We start from the raw sequence: 15,048 nt of genomic DNA on the forward strand, positions 1-15,048 counted from the left end.
AGTATTACCTAAAGGTTGGCAAAGGCCAGACCCAAATTATGATTCCAGTTCGAAGATGGCTATGAAGAGAAACTTGGGTCCACTTAAAAGTTACTTATACCCAGTTAAGAAACTAGCAACTGAGTAGTAAGTACTACAGAGGATATGAGTGTAGAGACCCACAGTATCTTTTTTGCTCTACATAGAAAGATAGCCAAAGTTAAGAAATCAATGCAGCAAATTTCCACTGATGAATCACCACAATACTATACCCAATAGCTTGATTAACCTAGGCTAGGTGTCCTGGAAGCACTTCAGGGGTTATTGTTCATGCAATACCATAAATATTTATTGAACACCTACTTTGTACTAGATGCTGTTGTAGTATCTGGGATATATCAGTGAGCAAAGCCCCAAGTGTTACTGGAGCTTATAGTTTTGTAAGCATCAATTAATATAATCGATAAATAATTTCTACAGTTTTGTAGAAGGTGGTAAGTACTTTGGTGAAAATAATATAGAGAAGGGAGTCGGGCTGTAGCGCAGCGGGTTAAGCGCAGGTGGCACAAAGCACAAGGACCGGCATAAGGATCCCGGTTCGAACCCCGGCTCCCCACCTGCAGGGGAGTCGCTTCACAGGCGGTGAAGCAGGTCTGCAGGTGTCTATCTTTCTCTCCTCCTCTCTGTCTTCCCCTCCTCTCTCCATTTCTCTCTGTCCTATCCAACAACAACAACAACAATAATAACTACAACAATAAAACAACAAGGGCAACAAAAGGGAATAAATAAAATAAATATTAAAAAAATATATAGAGAAAAGGAATTGACAACATTTCCATCTAAAATATGGTAAACTTTGTGTGTAGTCTGTGTACTTTCACAAAGATCCTCAGAAGGGCCTACATTTGGTTTTATATTCTGCTGACAGTATTTTAAAATTCATTTTTCCAATATTTTGTAATGTTTTATTTATTTTGGATAGGGACTGGTAGCACTGTTTCACTGCGTCCAAAGCTTCCCTACTGCAGATGGGGACTAGGGGCTTGAACACAGGTCCTTGTGTACTGTAATGTATGTGCTCTACCAGGTGTGCTACCACCCAGCCTGATTTTGACATTTCTAATAATTTTATCTTTGAATTCACATTATTCATAGTCAAATTTGATGGGTCAAGGAATATATATAATCAGAGTATAATTTTGCATATCTACCAAATCTGTTGAGATTCTAATTGAAGCTACATTGACTTGTTATATTAGGTGAGGACTGACACTTTTATAAAGTCTTTCCATTCAAGAAGATATATATATATAATATACGTATATATATTCTTACCTTTATTTATTTAAGAGATAGCCAGAAATTGAGAGGAAGGGGGAGATAAAGAGAACACCTACAGCCCTACTTCACCACTTGTGAATGTTTCCCCCTACAGGTGGGGACTGGAGGTTTGAACCCGGGTCCTTGTGCACTGTACTATGTGTACTCAATCAAGTGCGCCACCACCAGAAGATGTTATATTTTCCATCTTTGTTGTTGCTAGGGTTTTAGCTGGAGTTTTGTACCTGCACAATTCCACTACTCCTGGTAGAATTTTCTTTTATTTTTCTTGTTTTTAAAGGTAGAGGGTGAGAGACAAAGAGGAAGAGGGGGGCAGAGACAGAGGAGAGACACCACAGTACTGCTCCACTACACTGCTTATGAAGCTTTCCCTTTGCAGGTGCTCCCATGTGGTGCTGGGGGCTCTAAAGTGTACACTCTAGCAGGTAAGCTGTCTCCTGGCCCCTCCAGCTGTTTTGAATATCTCTTGGTGACATCTATGTATATATAATCATGCATATTATATATACATGTATATCTTATTTAAGATCAGCACATATCCTTTTTAATTTATATAAATTTTAAATCCATTTGAACTTATTTCAAGGACTTTTCTGAGGAGACAATGATTTCAATGTAAGGCATATTTCATAAAAACAAGTATTTTGTGTCGTTTGCTGCAGTGGCGGCAGCGGGACGCAGAAAAAGGTTTGGAGCAGAAATGGAACACAATCCTTTATTCGTGTGGGGACGGAGGTAAAAAAGTGGGCAAGAGAGCGAGGGGCCGAAGAAGAAGGGCTTTTATGGGAATAGCTCTCTTGAGAATGGGAAGGGGGAGGAGTAACCACAGCACTCCAACTGTCAGGGGAATTGACAATGCCCAGAGGGCACAACATGGTGAACAGCGCTCCCGAGATGTCCCAACTCTCACAGGAACTAGCAATAGCCTGAGGGGACAACGTGGCAGATGTGACTGCATCTGCACAATTTCCCAGCAATTTTGCCCTTTGACTCACAGAAGAAAAGGCTATGAAGAAACACAGAAACAAAGTAGTCTACTGTTTCACATTGTATTCCTAGCTTTCGTTTGCAAGTTTATTCTACTCACTGGAATGGGATAAACATTCCCTTTCCAGGGAAATCAAGCAATAAGTAAGTGTTAAAGTAAGAGAGTAACAGTAGACAAGACCTGTACTGACCATGAAAACAAACTGTTCTTATGTGGTTACTTGTTGGGACAGCTATGGTTGTCAACAAGAGCAAAGACAAATGGCGAGAGAGATCATTGACCTGTGACCTCTTAGGTGGGGTCTACATATATACTTTCACACTGAGGATCAAGGACTGAATGCTTCACAAGGAGAGACCACAGGAGCTGCTATGATGTGTAGTCCAGGCCTGATTTATGTAAAGCAGGGAAAATGGAGCTTGTCCCAGATTAATGGGACTATGAGTATTATTGTACACCATAGCAAATACACTTAGTTGACAGAAACATTTTCTTTTTAAAAATTTTTATTAACTTTATTTGCTTATTGGATAGAGACAGCCAGAAATGGAGAAAGAGGGAAGTGATAGGGAGAGGGAGGGTGGGGATAGAATAGTTATGCAGACTCTCGTGCCTGAGCCTCCAAAGTCCCAGGTTCAATCCCCCACACCACCACAAACCAGAGTTGAGCAGTGATCTGGTAAAATAAATAAAATCAAAGTGTAAAAGAAGGGGTCGGGCAGTCATGCAGTGGGTTAAGTGTACATGGCGCAAAGCAAGGACTGTCCTAAGGATCCGGGTTCGAGCCCCTGGCTCCCCACCTGCAGAGGGGTCACTTCACAAGCAGTGAAGCCGGTCTGTAGGTGTCTTTCTCTCCCCCTCTTGATTTCTCCCCTCCTTGATTTCTCTCTGTCCTATTCAACAACAACATCAATAACAATAATAACGACAACAACGATAACCAGGGCAACAAAGGGGAAAAATGGCCTCCAGGAGCAGTGGATTCGAGTGCAGGCACTGAGCCCCAGCAATAACCTTGGAGGCAAAAATAAATAAATTCACACACACACACACAAAAGCTGTAAAGGAAAACAAAAAAAGGAGAGAGACACCTGTAACACTGCTTTGCCACTCCCCAAGCTTCCCCCTGTAGGTGTGGACAGGGTCCTAATATATTGTAATATGTGCACTCAGCCAGGTGTGCCACCACCTAGCCCCAACATAAGTATTTTTTACCAACCACTTAAAAATGCAGCATGTGGGAGAGTCAGGCGATACCGCAGCGGGTTAAGCTCAAGGACTGGCGTAAGGATCCTGTTTCGAGCCCCTGGTTCCCCACATTCAGGGGAGTCCCCACCTGCAGGGGAGTCGCTTCATAGGCGGTGAAGCAGGTCTGCAGGTATCTGTCTTTCTCTCCCCCTCTCTGTCTTCCCCTCCTCTCTCCATTTCTCTCTGTCCTATCCAACAACAATGGCATCAATGGCATCAATAACAACAATAATAACTACAACAATAAAACAACAAGGGCAACAAAAAGGAAAATAAATAAAATGTAGCATGTACAGAGATGGGGAGGCTAGAGAAAAAATTTGAGCTGAATCTGAGAAACAGCAACAGCATCATGACAAAAAGAGAAAGACAGTCTGATGAGAATTAAGGAGACACAAATGTTTGGAATAGTGCTATAGGTGAGCAGCGTATGACTTCATTGCTGGTAGAGTGACTGTGCCAGCCCAGCAAGGACAAGAATGGATCCAAGAAGAGATAAGGCAGAAAGAGAAGGTCCAAGACCAGTTCTGAAATTGCTTCTATTCCATTTGAGCTACAAGAAAATAAACTGACTTTAGAATAAATGTGTGAAATGTGAGAATCTGTTGTACCCAAATGAACTAATTTAGTGGAACCAAATTTTACTCAGATACATGATTTCTAATCAGTTCATTCTTTTGCTTACTGTGGCCAAGGAGATCTTCATTCAGATGTTAAAATAGTTCTTCACCCAACTCAATTTCTAGCCATGATGTTAGTGTCAATGAGAACATTTGTCAGATCCTAGTCTCATAGATTATAACTGAGGTTATATGAGGGTAAATAGAGTGTTGTTTGGTTCTAGAACAACAATATTAATAGCAAACATTCATTTTCCAGCTAAGCATTGTGTGAACCAAAGATAGGGAAAGAGTTAAGTGGCAAACTGCATACACAAATAAGAGGAAGAAAAAAAAAGTTTCCAGCATATTTTTAAACAAAAGACACAAAAATGGTGGCTCTTCTGGGTATGTAAAAAAAAAAAAAAAAAAAAAAACCACCAAAAAACCCAAATTCCTTTTTATACATATTGACAGCTAGAGGGGGTTATTATTGAGAATATGGGTAAAGTTACTGCCAGTTTCTTGCTAGTACTCATGTTTAAAAAGAAACTATGGAAACCAAAAGGAGGAATATTAATTAAGTTCAGATCTGGAATGTCTTTGCCAGGAGTGGATGAATGAATTCAATGAAGCAACCTGTTGGGTTGTAATTCAGTGTTTTGTTAGCAATTTAGTAGAACACTGAACTTTTCATAAATTAACACTTTGTTTAATAATCTTATTAAAGGTTATTTCTTGATAAGATTAGCCCTGGAATGTGATTTTGCTTTAGATGTAAAGAATCAGCTTTTATTTTCTTTTTCACAATCTTAAGTAACCACATTATTGGTTTTAAAGTATTTAAATGATATATTTTACATCTTAAAAATAAAAAGCACAAAATAACATAGACAAGTAAATGCCTTCCTTACTTCTCAGTCTCTGCCCCACTCCTAACTGAAGAAAGCTGTTATTAATTTCTTGTGTATACTTTTCTTTGAGAGCACAAAATAGTTTATTTAAAAATTTGCAGTGTATATACTTTAGAGATATAATTTGCACATATCTCAGGCAGACTGAAAAAAACTATTGTCAGACCTAATGTAATTCAGAAAGTTCTCTGTGTATTCAACATCCTTTGATGATTACATCTTATGGGTGTAATTCACTAAGAACTCATGATGTTTGAAAGAATATTTTCTAACAGTGATGCATGGAGAGGGTAATGCTAATGAGAAAATACAAAATGAGAAAATTATTCACCTGAATAAATCTGGAGAGTTTACAAGTAAGACTTCATTGGTCGCTGCAGGGTTTAAAGGAATTTTCCACTTTGCAACATGAATATATTGTGGTTGCTTTAGTTCTGAGACTAATTTTTCTTTTTCTTCTGGTGGGGAGGGTAGCAATGTTGAGAAAACATTGACTAAACTGAAAATCGGCTCCATTTAAATGTGAAGCTGCATTCTAAATACAGGCATAGTCTGCTGAGGGGCTCTGAACATTAAGCTGCACGCCTTGCTGAGTTTTATTCCAAATAGAGAACAGCAGATGGTAACAATGCACTTCTCATAGATGGTAGAAGGGAGGCAGTCTTGTTTCAAGTAATACTATTTCTGGGCGATAATCCAAAATGCGCAGTAGGCAGAAGTTAAAAGGAAGCGCTTGCTTTTAGGTTTTTAAAATATATCCCTTAATCCTGAGTGATGATTGACAATCATGATTTAGAGTATGAAGGACCTTTCTTTAATCTGGCAAGTTTGATGTTATTTGCGTATCTAGTAGGGCTTTTATTCAACTAAAACTAAATGGAAGCCTGTGCAATTGATGCCGCATTTCAGAATTGATTCCTGGCCTGGTACTCTATTTACAGATTAGTAAGTACACAGGATTCGTCCTCATCATCTTTTTGAAATTTAAAGTCTCTAAAAAACATATTTACAATTAAAATGTTTCTTGCTGTGTAAGACTATAACCAGGAGATGACTTTTTTCCCTATAATTTTATTTCTTGAGACAAGAAGCTGTCTATAAGATTATATTAATCCTCACTTGATTCTTAAGATATAATGTTATTGGTGTTTACAAGTGATTAAAATGTTGTCATTACTGACTGTTGTAAATTCTTGGGAGAAATTTCAATGAATTATCTCCACATTTCCTCCTCCTGTTATAAGGTTTCTAGCAAAGCTTTTGTAAGGCATGATTAATGTTCAGTATTTTGTTGTTTTGTTGACTACTGCAGTAAATTAATTTTAAAAACACACTGTATTAAAATAATAACTCCAAAATAAAATAAGTGAGGGAAATAAATGCAGAAGAGTGAAAACTGGTAGATGAATTTTATAAAAACAGTGGTGACTCTCATTGAGGCCCTTAAACAAACACGAATATTATTGTCTCTGTCATAATAACTTTAAAAAAGCAAAATGGGGACCACAAAATTGTTCACCAGGATTGTATACCTGTCTTTCTGTGCTTGAGAAACATACGTTTGCGCCCAGAGCCCAGTTCCCACTGCATTGAAGGAAGGTTTGGTGCTGTGCTGTCTTTCTTTTTTGTCTGAAAAAGTCAACCTAGAGCAGTGAAGCCCTGATGAGGACAAGGAAAAAAAAAAAAATCAAAATGGATTTATGTGATAGAAACCCAAGTCCTTTAGTGTTTATCCTATCATCTCAAATTATATTTTTATTTATTTTGCTCTCTTCCTCAGGACTTGTTTCATGCCTACACAATTCCACTACTTTCTGCAGATGCTCCCCCCCATCCCTAGACAAAGGGTGAGAAACAGAGGGGAGGAAAGAGACAGAGAAAAAGACAGACATTAAAGCACTATTCCACCACTCATGAAGCTTCCCCAATGCATGGTACACTCATGTGGTGACTGGGGACTTGAACCCACGTCCTCATACATAGTAAACTGTGTGCTCTATTGGAGGAGACTATTTCCTGGGACCTCATTATGCTTTTAGTTTCTGATTTGGGTAAAGTTTTTTTTTTTAAGAAATAAAAGACTTTTATTGTGGAAAATAAAGCATAAAAAGGAAATAGACATTCTTCCAATTTCAACTCTTAGAGGCTATCACCAATGTAAATATGCGTTGATTTCTCCCCACCCTTTATTGCATTGCAAAGATTCAGTGTTAAGGCTCAACATGTATGTGTGAGGAGATCACACAACTGTTGGGAGTGTGCAGAGTTATTCACAAAGGAGTTCTTGTTTTTGCAATAGTAATGAGTGACACAAATGGCTACAAGTTTGAGCTGGGTTTTATAGCTCCCTCTGTAGAATTTCCTTTCCATATAAATCCCAGTGATGGGCTCTTTTGTATTTGGAATGTATTCTAAACTAGTAAGTGAATGTCCTAATAATTTTTTCTGTTAATAATCAAAAGCTCATTTTTGCTGCAAAATCACGTTTGATATTCAAAGGCTGATAAATCTAAGTGATAGGAAAAGGATATAAAAATCTTACCAGACTATTCATTGCAGTTATTACACCTAAATTTCTTTTGCCTTTAGGCTTGCAGGCTTTTGTCCATAAATTATTAGATCTTTACTGAAATGAAAACCCTTCTTACATCTTGTTAGTCGATTTGTTCACAAAAACTGCATAGGTAACTCATCAAATCTTAATGAGGGTTTTCTGAAAAGTACAGTCGTTAGAACCAAACCTACAAGATCAAACATTATATCTCAGAATGCCATATCCAAGGAAAAGTCAAGGGCAATATTTTTCTCTAGGCAGTGATGGCCATCATCTCAGAAACCTGTCCTGGCACATGAATTTCCCTCTTACTGGCATGCTCCTTTCCCTCTATTTTTCACTAATTAAACTCTTTCTTCAAGGGACTGCTAAGTGACTCTCATGCCATGAAACCTTTTGTCTCTTAGCCTCAGGTTTCTGACTCCTCCCTTAGTTCCTGAGGAAACGTCTCACACACACACACACACACACACACACACACACACACACACACACACACACACACACACCTCCAAGCAATTCTCATCACCTCTGCTTTCTACTGTTTATTTACTGTCATATCCCCTTTACTTGTGAGTCACCACTGCCTAATGTAGAAGGAAAAAAAATTTGTTGACTGATTGACTTACTAAACAGATGAATAAACAAATGGGTAGGTGAATTTTCTCGTGAGATAAAGGTGTCCAGCATCCAATCTAGCCACACACAGTACATTTAGTAGTACTAGTGAATATCTACTGCTTATTATTCTTGCTGAATAATTCTCAAACATTGTGTTCGATGCTTTAATGAATTAATTGTTTATGTAGATCTTATTATCCTTATTTTTTCAGAGGAAGGCACTGGAACTTTGGAGGAGTCTGTCATTTGTCGAGAGCTATTGTAACCCATAACTCACAGTCTGCAGAACTCAAATTCATACTGTCTCATTCCAAAGCCTGTATACTTATAACATCAAGCACTGTCTTTTACTGGAGGAGGCAGTCAGTACTTGTTGAATGAATGAATGAATGGCTGGATAGATGAATGAGTGAATTAGTATTCTTTAGTAGGAAATATATGTATTAACACTAGAAATACACTTAATGGTATTTGCATTACTTCTAATATATTGACTCCATGGGGCATTTGTTTGGATGGTCTACCCAGAGTCTAGTTTTATATAAAGAGTTATATTATTAACTCAGTTGCCAAAATATGCCACAAGCTCCATGTGATCTCTCTGTTCTGTTCTGGTAATTCTCAGTTCTAATTTTGAATCAGTTCAGTTGAGTTTAAAAGCCTTCAGATTTATAGTACACAATACATTAAGAGTTTTTGCTAGGGAGGGTTGTAACTGGCATGTATTTTTAGGAAGCTCGACCCCTTTGGATTGTGATAGGTAGCTCCCATCCAGAACTAATGAGACAAAGTATATGAAGGCCTCTTTAATGTCTTCCATATAAACACAAACATAAACATGAATGTTCTTTACCCTGCATCCTTCTAAACAGAATGGCAGACAGAAAAAGGGAATAAGGATTTATCTCCAGTATTGTCTGAGGAAATGGAGAATGTGCTGTAGAAATGCTAATTGGTTTAATAGATAAGAATTCAGTGGTTTGGGAGTCGGCGGTAGCGCAGGGGGTTAAGTGCACGTGGCACGAAGCACAAAGACCAGTGTAAGGATCCCGGTTCTAGCCCCCAGCTCCCTGCCTACAGGGGGGTCGATTCACAAGCGGTGAAGCAGATCTGCAGGTGTCTCTCTCTCTCCCCCTCTCTCTCAACATCGACTTCAATTACAACAACAATAAAAAACAAGGGCATCAAAAGGGAAAATAAATTTAAAAAATTAAAAAGAATTCAGTGGTTTGCAAACTTGACTTTTTTTTTTTTGAGTCCCCTAGGAGGGAGAGAGAGGTACAAAAACAATCTGAGTTCACTGGTGACTCACTTTTATAGTATTTTCAGAACTCCTAGTATATTGAAGTCATGGGCTCTCACTGCTAGTGGTACTGATTGCTAATTGGTATGGGGTGTAGTCTAGGTATCAATATTTTTTAAAAAATATTTATTTATCCCTTTTGTTGTCCTTGCTTTATTGTTGTAGTTATTACTGTTTTTATTGATGTTGTTGTTGGATAGGACAGAGAGAAATGGAGAGAGGAGGGGAAGACAGAGAGGGGGAGAGAAAGACACTTGCAGACCTGCTTCACCGCTTGTAAAGTGAACCCTCCACTGCAGGTGAGGAGACGGGGGCTCGAACCCGGATCATTACACTGGTCCTTGCACTTCACCTGTGATTAACCCACTCTGCTACCACCGGACTTCCGGTATAAACATTTTTTTAAGCTTGCAGATGTTTCTTGTGTGCAAGACAGTTTAAGAACAGCTAATGTGGTTGAAGAAACTGCATTAGACATCTGGTAATTGGTTCTTTTTGGCAATATCCCTTCAACAAAGGTATCCTCTTGGATAGATCCTTCTGCCACTCTCAAAGGTGAAAGCAGGTCTTCATCTTAAGGGCAAGAAAAAGCAGGTGCAGTGTGTATAGTTAAAATGAAGAAATCTGTTTTTCTAGACTTTTCATATGGAATCTCAGTAAGCATTTTATGGAGTCACTTCATTATATACCTGCACTCTCCTTTTACCCTCACTAAGAGCACTTGACCTTTAATTTCCTTGTCAGGTGAGATTTGTCCAGAGATAGTCAACTTTAATCCGTTTTTCTACAAGAAGATCCAGGAATGGTTACCACAGTCTTTGCAGTGTCAGATACATCAAGGTCCCTTACTCTTTATTTGAACAGTGGGAATCATGGGCAGCTATTTGATTATGTTTATGGAAAATAATCTGATAGCATGAAGACAAAGTAGAAATAACGAAAGGGTCTAAGTGTTGGCAACATAAACACCCTGTGACATATTAAAAAAAGAAAATGTCTCTGAGAACAGTGCTAAGTGAAGTTTTTGCTTAAGTATTCCTTGGAGTAGTTTATAAAAGAAACTTGATGTGTGTTCTCAGAGAAATAAGTCTTAAATTTGTTATCAAATCACTGTGTAAATGTCATTTTAAAAAAAAAAACAGTTTTATCTTGTTTTTTTGTTTGCCTCTTCTTCATCTGCTGGCCAGACTGCTTGTGCTTTGCCTCTTTCATTTATCACTTTGTTTGACATGAAGACTTTTAATTAGTCTTGTTGGTTGTCCTCCATACATCTGTTTCATGGCCTCTGAGAGGCAATGTGGCATCATGCATCCAGCTTGTGTGACCTGAGTTTGAATTTCAGGTCTCTCTGACTTTGGGCAAACTTTTTTTTTTTTTTACTTATCCCATAGTTGTTGCTGGTCAGTGTTTGCATGATCAGTCCACCTCTACTGATACTCCTTTCCTCCCTCTCTCCTTTCCTTCCTTCCTCCTTTCCTCCTTCCCTCTCTTTTTTTCTTTCTCTCTATTTTTTTTGAGGGGGTTATGGGGTAGAGACAGAGAAATTGAAAGGGAAGGGAGATAGAGAGGGTGAGATAAGGAGAGCCACATGAAGCCCTGCTTTACTGCTTGTGAAGTTTTCCACCTCCTGCCCTGCTAGTCAGGACCAGGGACTTGAACCCTGGTTCTTTTCTTTGTTTTTTTTTTCTTTTAATTTTTTTAACATCTTTATTTATTGTATAGAGACAGCCAGAAATTGAGAGGGAAAGGGGAAATAGGGAGGGAGAGACACCTGTAATTCTACTTCACCACTCACCTGTGAAACAACAATAAGGAGTAATGCTGATATAATTACAAAATTATGAAAATCTAGGACAATATGTATGAAAATTGCTTTATAAACTGTAACATTATACAAGGGAGGTTCCTCCCTTCTTTGGCCCATACCACAGGGAACACTTACTAAAGGTTTTCCACAGAACATGAAAGAGGACTTGAAAATGTGCTGAAATCATACAAGAATCGAGGTCACCTGACTCTGGACACATTACTCTTTAGGTGTTCTTTCCTGAAATCTGGCATTAGATCTTTATGGATTGTTGGGCTTATGGATGTAAAATGTTGGCAGATTAAGCCACTTCAGTTTGTGATAATCAAATGCCCATATGTCTTTGAAGATATAGAACTAGAGTTTTCTCTCAAGATCATCATCTTAGCTTTGGGTCCACCTATGTTCCAGCCTTTTGAACACTTGTTTCCTGATATGTAATATGTAATTTCCTAGGGATGTCAAAAGCCTCCCAGAGCATTGATCCAGTGCCATCTCTGAGCAAGAGTTTTATTGGTAGGACTTAATGGGTGTTGATAAATATTGTGTGATGGAGTCTGCTGTGCAGACTCCAGTTTGATTCTCCTTTCCTGTTCCAAGGCTGTCCAAGTTTTGACCTAGGACAATGATTCCTGCACCAAGGTAACTCGTTAGAAATTCATATTTATCATCAGCTCCACTCTAGGCCTTATGAATTAGAAACTCTGGGATGAGGCCCAGAAATCAGTATTTTCAGAAACCTTGTAGGTGATTTTGATGCTCACTAAAGTCTGAGAACAGTTGATCTAGACTGAATCCACATGGATCCCAGTCACTTTCAAAGCCAGCAACAAGCAGCTCTTGACAGCTTTTTGGTCCTGCTCTTCGAGTCCTCCAACTTAATGTTGAGGGGCTGTCCTTTGCCAAATGCGTTCTTATTGGTCAATTGGCGATACAGCATCAGGCAGATGTTATCTGCCTACAAGAAACACATATAGCAGTTGATGAAGCTGCTCGATTCACCATCAGTGGATTTGATTTAATATGCTATAATCTCCATCCTAAACATGGCTGAGCCATCTACGCCAAATCGTGTCTTGCAGATGTTTACCATATGGCCTCTTCGACCTTCTACGACTCCATTACTATTGGAACTATTCAGCTCGTCAACGTATATAAGCCTCCCAGTGCCTCATGGGATAATGAGGTCCTGCCTAGCCCGAATCACCCAGCCGTTTACGTTGGAGACTTTAATAGTCATCACCAAGACTGGGGATATTCCTCCACTTGTGCTGACGGCTCTACCTTAGCCAACTGGGCTTCAACGAATGACCTCTCCCTATTATATGATCCCAAACAGCCAGGCTCTTTTCACAGTGCTAGATGGAATAAAGACTCGTCACCCGACCTGTGCTGGATTAGCACAGTCAACGGCCAAGCCTTTCCCGCTACGAGACAAGTTCTCAAGATCTTCCCGCACAGTCATCACCGCCCAGCTATCATCCACATTGGTCTCCAGCTCCCACTGATTCTATGCTCGGAGAAACTAAGATGGAACTTTTGGAAAGCAAACTGGCGTCTGTTCAGTGATCTTACCAACAAATCTATTCCTGCAATTCTAATTAACTCTATCCCCTCTGAAGATTCCTATAGGAACTTCCACCAAGCCATCTTCAAAGCAGCTTCCCAAGCCATTCCTCGTGGGAGACGTGCTAACTATATGCCTTGTCTTGATGCTGAATGCGAGCAACTACTAAAGCAGTATGATGAGTCGGGCGACCCAGATGTGACTGACCATCTCATTGCCTCCCTGGATGCAGCATGCCAAGCCCACTGGCAACAACTCACGGAAAGTCTGAACTTCACCCACTCAAGTAGGAAGGCCTGGAAGCTTCTTCATAGTCTGGGTGCCGGTAGCCAACCCCCTCCCGCCTCCCGTCCTCCCGTATCTCCAAACTCAGTGGCCAGTCACCTAACTCAAGGTGGACGTGCTAAGATTGACCCAGTCTGGAAAAGAGAAATTTCCCATGACTGGTCATCCTACTTCCGGTTATCTTGTCCATCTCCAAAACTCTCTCCCTTTACACTGTCTGAACTGGAAGACACTTTGAAGAGGGTTAAACCGGGAACAGCTATGATAACATCACCCTAGAACTCATTCTTAACCTGGGTCCCGCAGCAAAGAAGTGGCTCGCTTCATTCCTGTCCCACATCTTGGAATCTGAGTCTATGCCCAAAGTTTGGCGTCGTGTGAAGATTATAGCGGTTTTGAAACCAAAGAAAGACCCAACACTGGCCACCAGCTATAGACCAATTTCTCTCCTCTCCATGTGTTACAAACTCCTTGAGAGTCTGCTTCTGTCACGTATTTCTCATCTTACAGAGAAATTCCTATCACCCACCCAAGCTGGTTTCCGCCCAGGAAGATCTACCTGCGAACAAGCCCTGGCCCTCTCAACTTACAATGAAAATGGATTCCAGAAGAATTTAAAGACGGGTGCTGTCTTTGTTGATCTCACAGCAGCCTATGACACGGTCTGGCACCGTGGTCTCCTAGTCAAGATCTCAAGATGCCTGCCTCCATGGGTGGCCAACACTATATCGTTTCTTCTCCAAAACAGAAGATTCCGGGTGCATCTGGGTGACAAGTCTAGCAGATGGAGACTTGTCTCAAGTGGCCTCCCCCAGGGCTCTGTTCTGGCTCCTACACTATTTAATATTTACATCAATGACCTCCCAGAAACTTCAAGGAAGTTCATCTACGCTGATGACATCTGCTGTGCAACTCAGGCATCAAAGTTCGACATCCTCGAGGAAACACTCACGAAAGACATGTCTCTGATATCTGATTACTGTAAAAAATGGCGACTAATCCCTAGCACTGCAAAAACGGTATCATCTGTTTTCCATCTACACCATATCTCGGCCTCGCGTGAGCTTAATGTGCAGCTTGGCGATACAAGAATCCGGCATGAAGCCCAGCCAGTCTCTTGGCGTTACTCTCGATCGCACTCTGTCATTTCACAAACATCTCATAAAAACTGCAGCAAAGGTGGGCGTGAGGAATAGCATCATTGCAAGACTGGCCAGCTCCTCATGGGGCGTGAGTGCTTCCACACTACGATCATCCTCTCTGGCATTATGCTATTCCACTGCAGAATACTGTGCCCCAGTATGGTTCCATAGCCCCCATGTCCACTTGGTCGATTCCAAATTATATTCCTCCATGAGGATAATTTCTGGAACCATCCATTCCACCCCGGTTCCATGGCTGCCAGTTCTTAGCAACATCGCCCAACCAGATATTCGTCGGGATGCGGCATCATCTAAGTTCATTTCCCACGTCTACGCTCGACCGGACCTGCCAATATACGCAGATATCTTCGCCCACCCTGTCCAACGCTTGACGTCTCGTCACCCAATCTGGTCCCCTACACCTACACTGAACTTCTCTGTTCCAGACTCTTGGAAACAGAGTTGGCAGTCAGCTGAGGTAAAGAACAAACGCCTCATCACAGACCTCTGCAAGCGTCAACCCGGCTTTGACCTAGCACGTTATGATTGGGTCCTCCTCAATCGCTATCGAACAGACCATGGCCGGTGCGCCGCTATGTTCCATCGCTGGGGAGCCAGAGACGACCCGAACTGCCCCTGCGGCTCCAGACAGACTATGACCCACATAGTCAACGACTGCCACCTCTCCAGATTCAAAGGA

The sequence above is a fragment of the Erinaceus europaeus genome, chromosome 16 (genome assembly GCF_950295315.1).
Source record: "Erinaceus europaeus chromosome 16, mEriEur2.1, whole genome shotgun sequence".
Classification (NCBI taxonomy): domain Eukaryota; kingdom Metazoa; phylum Chordata; class Mammalia; order Eulipotyphla; family Erinaceidae; genus Erinaceus; species Erinaceus europaeus.